Source organism: Macaca nemestrina, chromosome 11 (assembly GCF_043159975.1).
Source record: "Macaca nemestrina isolate mMacNem1 chromosome 11, mMacNem.hap1, whole genome shotgun sequence".
Lineage (NCBI taxonomy): Eukaryota > Metazoa > Chordata > Mammalia > Primates > Cercopithecidae > Macaca > Macaca nemestrina.
This window is the reverse complement of record NC_092135.1, coordinates 117,353,463-117,363,868: the sequence shown is the minus strand read 5'-3', so window position 1 is coordinate 117,363,868 and position 10,406 is coordinate 117,353,463. Positions and strand designations below refer to the sequence as shown.

At 48.8% G+C, this 10,406-nt stretch overlaps 1 pseudogene; it reads right to left on the bottom strand.

Annotated features, from left to right (window-relative positions):
* Positions 1-6,874: 6,874 nt before the first annotated feature.
* LOC105481260 (tubulin alpha-1D chain-like) lies at positions 6,875-10,115 on the bottom strand (annotated as a pseudogene).
* Positions 10,116-10,406: the final 291 nt, after the last annotated feature.

Genomic DNA, 10,406 nt, shown 5'->3' with positions numbered 1-10,406 from the left:
CGCTGGGAAACCCAAGGCTTTGGAAACAGTACAACCTGGCATTACTGTGAGACTTGGGAAAATCTCTGAGCACTCTTTTTTTCTCACTAAATATAGGTAGTGCCTAGGGTTGTTTGAAAGTCAAATGAGACATGGTACATATTAGGTGTTACTGCGGTCCTCGCTGGCATCGTGATTGGCTCAAGCAATAATGGTTACGTGAGTCCAGAAAAGTGCTTTAGGCTGGGGAACCCAGAAACACTTCGCCAACGAGAAGGGCTTGAGCCGGACGTAAGAGAAGAAGGTGGTGTGAGTGTCCTGTTTTCCTGGCCGCCCACCATCAGAACCTCCTGCCTACATTTGGGGAATTCCCATCGCACGGGCCCTAATGGGAAGCATGCCACCATTTGCCACAAAGCCCCAATGCTTGCTCTCCCTGACTCGGCTCTAGGGTTGCAGGCAGAAGACATGAGCTCCGCCAATCGGATGCTTCAACTGGGACTTTGAATCTGGAGCAAGTCACTGAGAAGCAGGGCTGGTTGAGGAATTCATTTCTGCGGCGGCGGTGGAGGCGATGGGGCCAACAGCGGCCTCTAGTGTCTGGAGGAGGAAATGTCAGTGCTAGTGCCGCAGGTGAGGGAGGAGAGTAGGGGGATCACTGCGGAGGGTGGAGGGGACAGGAGTCTCCTACACAGGCTGTCCTGTGCCCAACCTTGAGTGTGGTGCTGGCTGCCCAGCTTCCCTGGGTGCCTGTCTGATTGCTGACCCTTGTTTGCTGGCCCTTGCATTGATTCCAGTGCCATCCGATATCTCTGTGATTGTTGGGGGCAGCGAACTTGAAACAATTTGCCGGTTAGCTTCTGCTGTTTACAAGAGTCCTGACTGACACAAAGACTAAGAGTTAGCCTTGGTATAAGAGGAAAGAGTGATTGGGTTAAGTCACTCCAGATTTTCCAGATCTCTGCCTTTTTCTTCTTACTCTGCCGTCCCAACAGACATTTGTCTAGCACCTACCGTGTATGTCTTGTTATATTAAGAATAAGAATATAGCAGGGCGCGGTGGCTCACGCCTGTAATCCCAGCACTTTGCGAGGCCGAGGTGGGTGGATCACCTGAGGTCGGGAATTCAAGACCAGCCTGACCAACATGGAGAAACCCTGTCTCTACTAAAAATACAAAATTAACCAGGGTGGTGGTGCATGCCTGTAATCCCAGCTACTCGGGAGGCTGAGGCAGGAGAATCACTTGAACCCGGGAGGCAGAGGTTGCGGTGAGTCAAGATGGTGCCATTGCACTCCAGCCTGGGCAACAAGAGAGAAACTCCGTCTCAAAATAAATAAATAAATAAAATAAGAATATAAAGAAGCTTAAATTCCAGTCTCGGTGCTCAAGGGGATAGGACATAGACAAATGACAACCGAGGGAAATTATATGGAACACATCTAGCAGACAAAGGTTTAATTTCCTTTGTCCACAAAGAAATCCCAACTAATAAAAGACAATGCCATTTTTAAATGGACAAAGGGACAGGCAGCTCACAGGAGAGGAAATACTGGCTTTTAAACATATGAAAAGATGCTCAATCTCGTTCACAAAAAAAAAGTAAACCAAAGCTACAACAGGCCAGGCATGGTGGCTCATGCCTGTAATCCCAGCATTTTGGGAGACCAAGGCGGGTGGATCACCTGAGGTCAGGAGTTTGAGACCAGCCTGGCCAATATGGTGAAAACCTGTCTCTACTAAAAATACAAAAAGTAGGCCGGGTGTGGTGGCTCAAGCCTGTAATCCCAGCACTTTGGGAGGCCGAGACGGGCGAATCACGAGGTCAGAAGATCGAGACCATCCTGGCTGACACGGTGAAACCCCGTCTCTACTAAAAAATACAAAAAACTAGCCGGGCGAGGTGGCGGCGCCTGTAGTCCCAGCTACTCGGGAGGCTGAGGCAGGAGAATGGCGAGAACCCGGGAGGCGGAGCTTGCAGTGAGCTGAGATCCGGCCACTGCACTTCAGCCTGGGCAGCAGAGCGAGACTCCGTCTCAAAAAAAAAAAACAAAAAACAAAAATACAAAAAGTAGCCCGGTGTGGTGGTGTATGCCTGTAATCCCAGCTACTCGAGAGGCTGAGACAGGAAAATCACTTGAATCCAGGAGGCGGAGGTTGCAGTGAGCCAAGATCATGCCATTGCACTCCAGCCTGGGCGACAAGAGTGAAACTCCATCTAAATAATAATAAATTTTAAAAGAATAATAATAATAAAGCTACAGCAAAATACTTTGGGGTTTTGGGGGGGTTGGTTTTCTTTGTTTTGTTTTTTGAGGTGGAGTCTTGCTCTGCCACCCAGACTCGAATGCAATGGCACTATCTTGGCTCACTGCAACCTCCCAGGTTCAAGCAGTTCTCCTGCCTCAGCCTCCCAAGTAGCTGGGAGTACAGGCATGTGCCCGTAATTTTTGTGTGTTTTGTAGAGACGGATTTTCACCATGTTGGCCAGGCTGGTCTCGAACTCCTGGCCTCAGATGATCAACCTGCCTCGGCTTCCCAAAGTGCTGGGATTATAGGCCAGAGCCACCACACCTGAGCACATGGCCCCAACAAAATACTTTGTTTCTCTTATTGGATGATTGACAAAGACCAAAAAGTTGAATACATTGTATGGGCAAGGCTGAGGGCACAGGCCTTCTTATAGATTGGTAGTGGGAGGGTGGGTAATTTGGTGTGACTTTTTTTTTGAGACAGAATTTCGCTCTTGTTGCCCAGGCTGGAGTGCAATGGTGCAATCTTGGCTCACTGAAACCTCTGCTGCCTGGGTTCAAGCAATTCTCCTGCTTAGCCTCCCGAGTAGCTGGGATTGCAGGCGTGAGCCGCCGTGTCCGACCTGGTGTGACTTCTAAAGAGAGCAAGATTTAAAATGCATAATCTTTGACCCAGAAATCTCAATTCTAAGAATGTATGGTTATACATGAAAAAAAAAAATACAAGTGTTGCAGCATTCTTTTTAATAGCAAAAGATTGGAAACAATCTAAATATCCATTAATAGCAGACTGGTAAAACAAGTGTTGGTATGATATATGATGGAATATTATATTGTGACCAAATAGAATGAGGCATAGCTAACGGTATTCATATGGACCATCTTCCAGATTTATTATTAAGTGAAAAAACAAGGTCAAAGTGTATACTGAATGTGCATACAAGCATGGTAGTACAGATGGAGCATCCCTACTCCAAAAACCCAAAATCTGAAATGTTCAAAAATCCAAAACTTTTTGAGTACCTGACATGATGCCACAAGTGGAAAATTCCATACCTGACCTCATATACACAAACTGTTTCATGCACAAAATTATTTAAAACATAGGCCGGGCTCAATGGCTCAGGCCTGTAATTCCAGCACTTTGGGAGGCCAAGGCGGGAGGATTGCCTGAGGTCAGGAGTTTGAGACCAGCCTGGCCAACATGATGAAACTCTGTCTCTACTAAAAATACAAAAATTAGCTGGGCATGGTGGCAGCCGCGTGTAATCCCAGCTACCCGGGAGGCTGAGACAGGAGAATCACTTGAACTTGGAAGGCAGAGGTGCAGTAAGCCAAGATCACACTATTGCACTCCAGCCTGGACAACAAGAGCGAAACTCCATCTCAAAAAACAAAACAAAACAAATATTTAAAACATTATACAACATTCCCTTCACGCAATGTATATCAGGTGTATATGAAACGTAAGTAAATTTCATATTTAGACTTGGGTTTCAGTCCCAAGATATTTGGGATATTTCATTATGTATGCACAAATATTTCAAAATCTGAAAAAATCTGAAATCCTAAACACTTCTGTTCCCAAACATTTCAGATAAGGGATATTCAACCTATACATATGTAGACATCTCTGGAAGGAAACACTAACAAAAACATTAACAGTGGTGGCTGCCAAGAGCGGAACAAGATGAAAGAGACTTATTTTTCTTGTTCCTAAATCTCTCTGATACTTTTCGAATTCTGAAGCATATGCACCTAATAACTGTTCAAATTCATACTGATTGTTAAAAATTGAGTTGGGGGAAATAAGACATTGACAAGAAGCCAAGTGCTATCATACAAGGAAGCCCATGCCAAGCGCCAAATGAAAAATAGAGACAGAGGTAGATGCTGAAAGAATCCAGAAGAGAGAGAGCTCCCTGGGGCTGGGTAGGTTCTGGATGGCTGTGACCTAAGCTGGAAGGAATGGCAACATTGAGACAAGCAGGGGGAGGTGGCGTTCCAGAAGGAGGGAATGGTGACAACACAGCTTTGAAGCCAGGCATGTTCCTGACACATCAGAGACCAGGGAATAAATTTGTTGGGTAGAATCTGAGCTTGGGAACCTGTCTCTTTTGTCTGCCTGCAGAAGGCAATTGTACTTTGGCTTTAGAAGTGTCAGGGATGAAAGCATTTCCCCTGCACTGAGGGAGTCCCCAGGAGCCAAGCTGGGTGGTGCTCCCAGCTGCCCCAGGAGGTCTGGGTTGCCACCTCTCCACACCCACACCCAGTCCAACCCAGGCCTGCCAGGGCCTGCCAGCAGAGTATTACTAGCAGGAAGACGTCAGGGAGATAGCTATATAACCACCCAGGGTGGGCTGGCTGGTTCAGCAGACAGGAAGGGAGATGAGCTGCCTCTCTGGATCCGTAGCCATCTTGGCAGGTGAAGAGCTCACCAATCCTGGCTTCTCCCAGGCCCTCACCACCTCCTAGGAGATGTTGGGGGATGTTTTCCAAAGGGCACTGATAGCCCCAAAACCTGGCCCCAAAGAAGCCTCTACCCCCATTCAGACCCAGAAGCTGGGACTCTCCCCTCTACATCAATGCCCTCCTTCCCAGAGCCTGGGCAGGGCAGTGTGAAGCGTCACCCGCTCCCTGCCCCTGAGGCACCTGAGTCACTGTCTGGGCACTGGGGACCTGGCAGGCTCAGAAGAGGTGGCGTCTGGAGGGGTGCCTAGAATCACTGTGGGCAGGAAGTGGGGGCACCTAAGAAAAAGGTGGGGGAGCAACATGTGATTTGGCACAGGCTAACCTGGGTTTGAATCCCGACTCCTCCATTTATCACCTTGGGCGAGTCTTTGAGTCTCAGTCTCCACATCTATAAAATAGGCATTCATTGAACAAGTTCATCCAACAAATATTAATCATCTAATATGCCAGGCAACTGGGGTAATGAGAACAATGAAAAACAGTCCAAGGCCTGTCTGAGAGCTTCTGTTCCAGTGGGTGTAATAACTGTACTAACCTCAGAATTAAACAAGATTGTATGGATACAGGACGTAGCACATAGTAGATGCTCACTAAATGATGGCTATTTCTTGGGGTATGAAGGGCTCCCAGAGTAACACCTCTTCCCTTCCCAAGTTTGAAAGCAGTTGATAGAAAGACACATAAGTTAAATATATGGAGATTTAAAAGCCAGCCCTTTTAGCAAGGCATAGTGGCTCATGTTTGTAATCTCAACACTTTGGGAGGCCAAGGTGGGAGAATTGCTTGAGCCCAGGAGTTCGAGACCAGCCAGGACAACATTGTGAGATCCTGTCCTTACAAAAATTGTATTGTATTGTACTGTATTGTATTGTATTGTATTGTATTGTATTGTATTGTATTGTATTGTATTGTATTGTATTGTTGTATTGTATTGTATTTATTTTTTGAGATGGAGTCTGGCTCTGTCGCCTAGGCTGGAGTGCAGTGGCACTACCTCAGCTCACTGCGACCTCTGCCTCCTGGGCTCAAACGATTCTCTTGCCTCACTAAGCCTTAGGATTTAAAGTTTGCCATCTGTTTGGAAGTGGAGGTGGGAAGCTGTGCATGCATAATGCCACAGGACTGATAAAAGGTCAACTGTTTTTATCAAAAAGTGGTGAGTGTCAGGGCCGGGCACAGTGGCTCACCCCTTAATCCCAGCACTCTGGGAGGCCGAGGCTGGTGGATCACCCGAGGTCAGGAGTTGGAGACCGGCCTGACCAACATGGTGAAACCCTGTTTCTACTAAAAACATAAAATTAGCCTGTAATCTCAGCTACTTGGGAGGCTGAGGCAGGAGAATTGCTTGAACCCGGGAGGCAGGGGTTGCAGTGAGCCGAGATCGTGCCATTGGACTCCAGCCTAGACAACAAGAGCAAAACTCCATCTGAAAAAAAAAAAGAAAGTGGTGAGTGTTGACAGAGATTACTGGGAGGTAATCTCTACCCTTACAGTCCTACCTTTACAAGCCATTCTCCCTTTGTGGCTGCCACTGCACCATTCTTCTGCCTCAACCAACTCCAGTATCAGGGCTCTCTATTACCCCAAACTCCTGCCTGGAGAAGACAAGCCTCCAGATCTCAGGAGGGGCTAGCGGGCACTAGATTACTTTAAGGATCACTTCGGATCCTCCTGGCCTCACTGGGCTCTTGTTGCAGCTCCATGTGGGGTCCCACCGACTTCACATATGTTCAACTTAACAGCACCTCCTCCTCGCCCAGGGTTTCCTGATGACTACAGCCGAAGTGTGTGTAATCCACCAGTGCAGGGGAGTTAATGCTGGATGGGGCGAAGGTTTAACCAGTGGAAGAACAGAGCCAGTGCATAAACCCCACCCCCAGCCCTCACCTGCCCACTCACCCAAGGATGGTTCTGAGATGCCATTTATTCAGCTGCATTTTCTCTAGGGTGAATTCTTCCTCCTTCTGTGCCTTACTTCCCTTGGCCCCCATTCTGTTCGCTGTAATTGCACTCTGTAATGAAATCTAAAATCAGATCTGCTTTCTGGGGAATAGAGGCTAAGACACCAGTGTTCCTACCTCTCGTGGAGAAGAAGCCCTCCCCACATGGTTTTTCCCAAGAGAAAAAGACATTCGTGAGACAATAAGGCCACAGCACTTTATGTAGGACAGACAGGCAATATTCCCCTAGTACTCATCCCCCACTTCTTTTCCTCCCCCCCAATAAGCTATCCATGCCTACCTCCTTGTAATCCTTCTCCAGGGCAGTCATATCCTCATGGGCCTCAGAGAACTCACCTTCCTCCATACCCTCACCCACATACCAGTGCACAAACACCCTCTTGGCATACATCGGGTCGAACTTGTGGTCCAGGCGGGCCCAGGCCTCGGTAATGGCTGTTGTGTTGCTCAGCATGCACATGGCACGTTGCACCTTACCGGGTCACCCACAGGCACCACAGTGGGAGGCTGGTAGTTGATACCAACCTTGAAGCCTGTGGGGCACCAGTCCACAAACTGAATGCTGCTCTTGGTCTTGATGGTGGCAATGGCAGCGTTGACATCCTTGGGCACCACGTCTCCATGGTACGGTAGGCAGCAGGCCATGTACTTGCCGTGCCGGGGATCACACTTCACCGTCCAGGCTCAAAACAGGCATTGGTGATCTCTGCCACCGACAGCTGCTCGTGGTATGCCTTTTCTGCAGAGATGACTGGTGCATAGGTGGCCAGGGGGAAGTGGATGTGAGGGTAGGGCACCAGGTTGATCTAGGACTCCATCAGGTCCACATTGAGGGCCCTGTCAAAGTGCAGAGAAGCTGTGATGGAGGAAACTATTTGGCTAATGAGGCGATTGAGGTTGGTGTAGGTTGGGCGCTCGATGTCTAGGTTGCGGCGGCAGATGTCATAAATTGCTTCGTTGTCCACCATGAAGGCACAGTCTGAGTGCTCCAGGGTGGTGTGGGTGGTCAGGATAGAGTTGTAGGGCTCGACCACGGCTGTAGACACCTGGGGGCTGGGTAGATGGAGAATTCCAGCTTGAATTTCTTGCCATAGTCAACAGAGAGCCGTTCCATCAGGAGTGAGGTGAAGCCAGAGCCAGTGCCCCCGCCAAAGCTGTGGAATACCAGGAAGTCCTGAAGTCCTGTGCACTGGTCAGCCTAGATAGGGAAGGGGAGGGGAAATGTGGGGCATGGAGCACAGCTGATGGACAGGAAAGAACCAACTGTGCTGTTTTAAATTCCCAAAAGTTTCACGAACTCCTTGGAAGACTTTTCCAAGAGCACAAAAGAGATCCTCATAGAGAGGATCTCCTCCCTGTCCCTCTTCCTCTGAAATCTCCTGAGGTCCTTAACACAGAGCTCTGTTGTATGCTGGAAAAGAGGGGTATGATGGTGGGTGGAGTTGGCTGTCTAGGCTGACCAGTGCACAGGACTCCAGGGCTTCCTCATCTTGTTGTCATAACTTGCCAACTCCACCCACCATCATATCCATGCCCCGCTGATTTAACTTTGGATGTTTCTAGAGGGCTTCTCTACTAAGAACAACAATCCAGGAACCTCATCCCCATCCTTTGTAAAAGTCAAGGCCAATCATAGAGGCTTTGGGCTGACATTCTTTGAATCTCTGCCTTTCACAGGGACTTCCGCCCACATCCTTGTAACACAAGGTGGTATCCTGGAAATGCTTATGGACCCCCACAACTTGGCCAGGCAGCCCATCAACATGTTTGCCTTAATGGACACCCTGCCTAGCACCAGGCCAGCCACTTCAGAGATGCAGGGGACCCCAGCTCCAGGCTGGAAGCTACAGTTGGCCCCCCTGATCAGAGTGCAGGACCTCTCCTCATTGGTCCTGATCCTGTGTGTTTCTCCCAGAGGCTGAAGCTGTCCTTCCCCAATCTGGTGTCCAGACTACCTCACAACAGGAATTCAGATTCACTCCCCCTGCCCCAGCCCTCAGCCCTTTCCTCACCAGCTTCCGAATCCGGTCCAGTACCAGGTCGATGAGCTCCTTCCCAGTGGTGTAGTGGCCTCGGGCATAGTTATTGGCAGCATCTTCCTTGCTTGTGATGAGCTGCTCTGGATAAAAGATCTGGCAGTATGTACCCGTTCAAACTTCATCGCAATGGGCAGAGTTTTGGGCTCTACCTCCCTTTGCGATACAGCTGCTGGAGCCCCAGGGTACCCGAAGGGAGTGGGGTCACCAGCTCCCAGGTTCTGCATTCAGGCTGCATTCAGGCTGCTGCTATTACCTGTTTGGATGTGTTTGTGCTGCTTGGATGTGTTTTTCAATAAGGAAAGGGATGTGCAGTGGCCTACAGACTCAGGAGCTGAGTAACAGTGATTCTGTACATCTGGAGTTCTAATTGGCTGCAGCACCTGGGAAGCTACACCACAAATGCCATGCTCTGCAGTTATGGAGTAGGACTTGCTGTGGTACCCAGGGACAAGGTCATGGCTGGGACTGATCATCACTCACCGATCACAGCAGGCTCCAGATCCACAAACGCTGCCTGGGGCACATGTTTCCCAGCCCCAGTTTCACTAAAAAAGGTGTTGAAGGAGTCATCCCCTCCCCTGATGGTCTTGTCACTGGGCATCTGCCCATCAGGCTGAATCCCATGTTCCAGGCAGTAGAGCTCCCAGCAGGCATTGCCAACTGCACACCAGCCTGCCCTACATGGACTGAGATGCACTCACACTGAGTGGGCAAAGGGCAGAGAATGGCCTTCACAGAGGGAAACATCATGCCTGGACATGGTTCCTGCCTGCCTTCCTTGAGTGGCTCTTTGACTGAGGGCCAAGGTTCCTGGACTCTACTCTGCTTGCCTCACCTCCCGCGTCTAAGCATTTACTGGTGGCATTGAGGAGCAACAGGCATTGGCTCTAGGGGCTGGGCCAAAATCCTTGGGGGAAGCAGAAGATGTGGGCAGTTCTGAGATTATAGACTCTTGCTCAGTGCCTGTCTCAGTGAGGAACGCTGAAGTGATCAAATGAATCTAGAAGTGCAAGATAATCAACCCCCAGTGTCCAGAAAGAAATTAGGAGTCATTGGTGAGGGAAGCAAGGGAAAATAGTACAAAGATAAAGTACACGAGACATTAGCTCCAAATTTGGAATAATGGTGCTCTCTGGCAGGGGAAGCAGATAGATGCAATTGGAGACAGATTCTATTTCTCAAGCTTGACAGCTGCTGTTCATCACATTATTCTTTTCTTTTTCTCTTGAGACAGAATCTCACTTTGTCACCCAGAGTACAGTGATGTGATCATAGTTCACTGTAGCAGGCTTGGACTCCTGGGCTCAAGGGATCCTCCTTTCTCAGCCTCCCGAGTAGCTGGGACTACAGGCATGCACCACCATGCCTGGCTAAGTTTTAAATTTTTCTGTAGAGACAGGTCTCGCCATCTTTCCCAGGGGGGTCTTAAACTCCTGGGGTCAAGCAGTCTACCTGCCTTGGCTTCCCAAAGTGCTGGGATTATAGGTGTGAGCCACCGCTTCCAGCCTATCATGTTATTAGTTATACCTTTTTGCATTCCTGAAATATTTCTTAATTGTTTAATGAGGATGCCTTCTCCAAAAATGTAACACTTCACTGACTATTTTTATATAACACAAGGGCCTGACTTTTCATGATTTTTAGATGACTGAGATTAATCCAGAAATAATCTGTATTCCAGCCCCATTACTTCTCTACTTGTC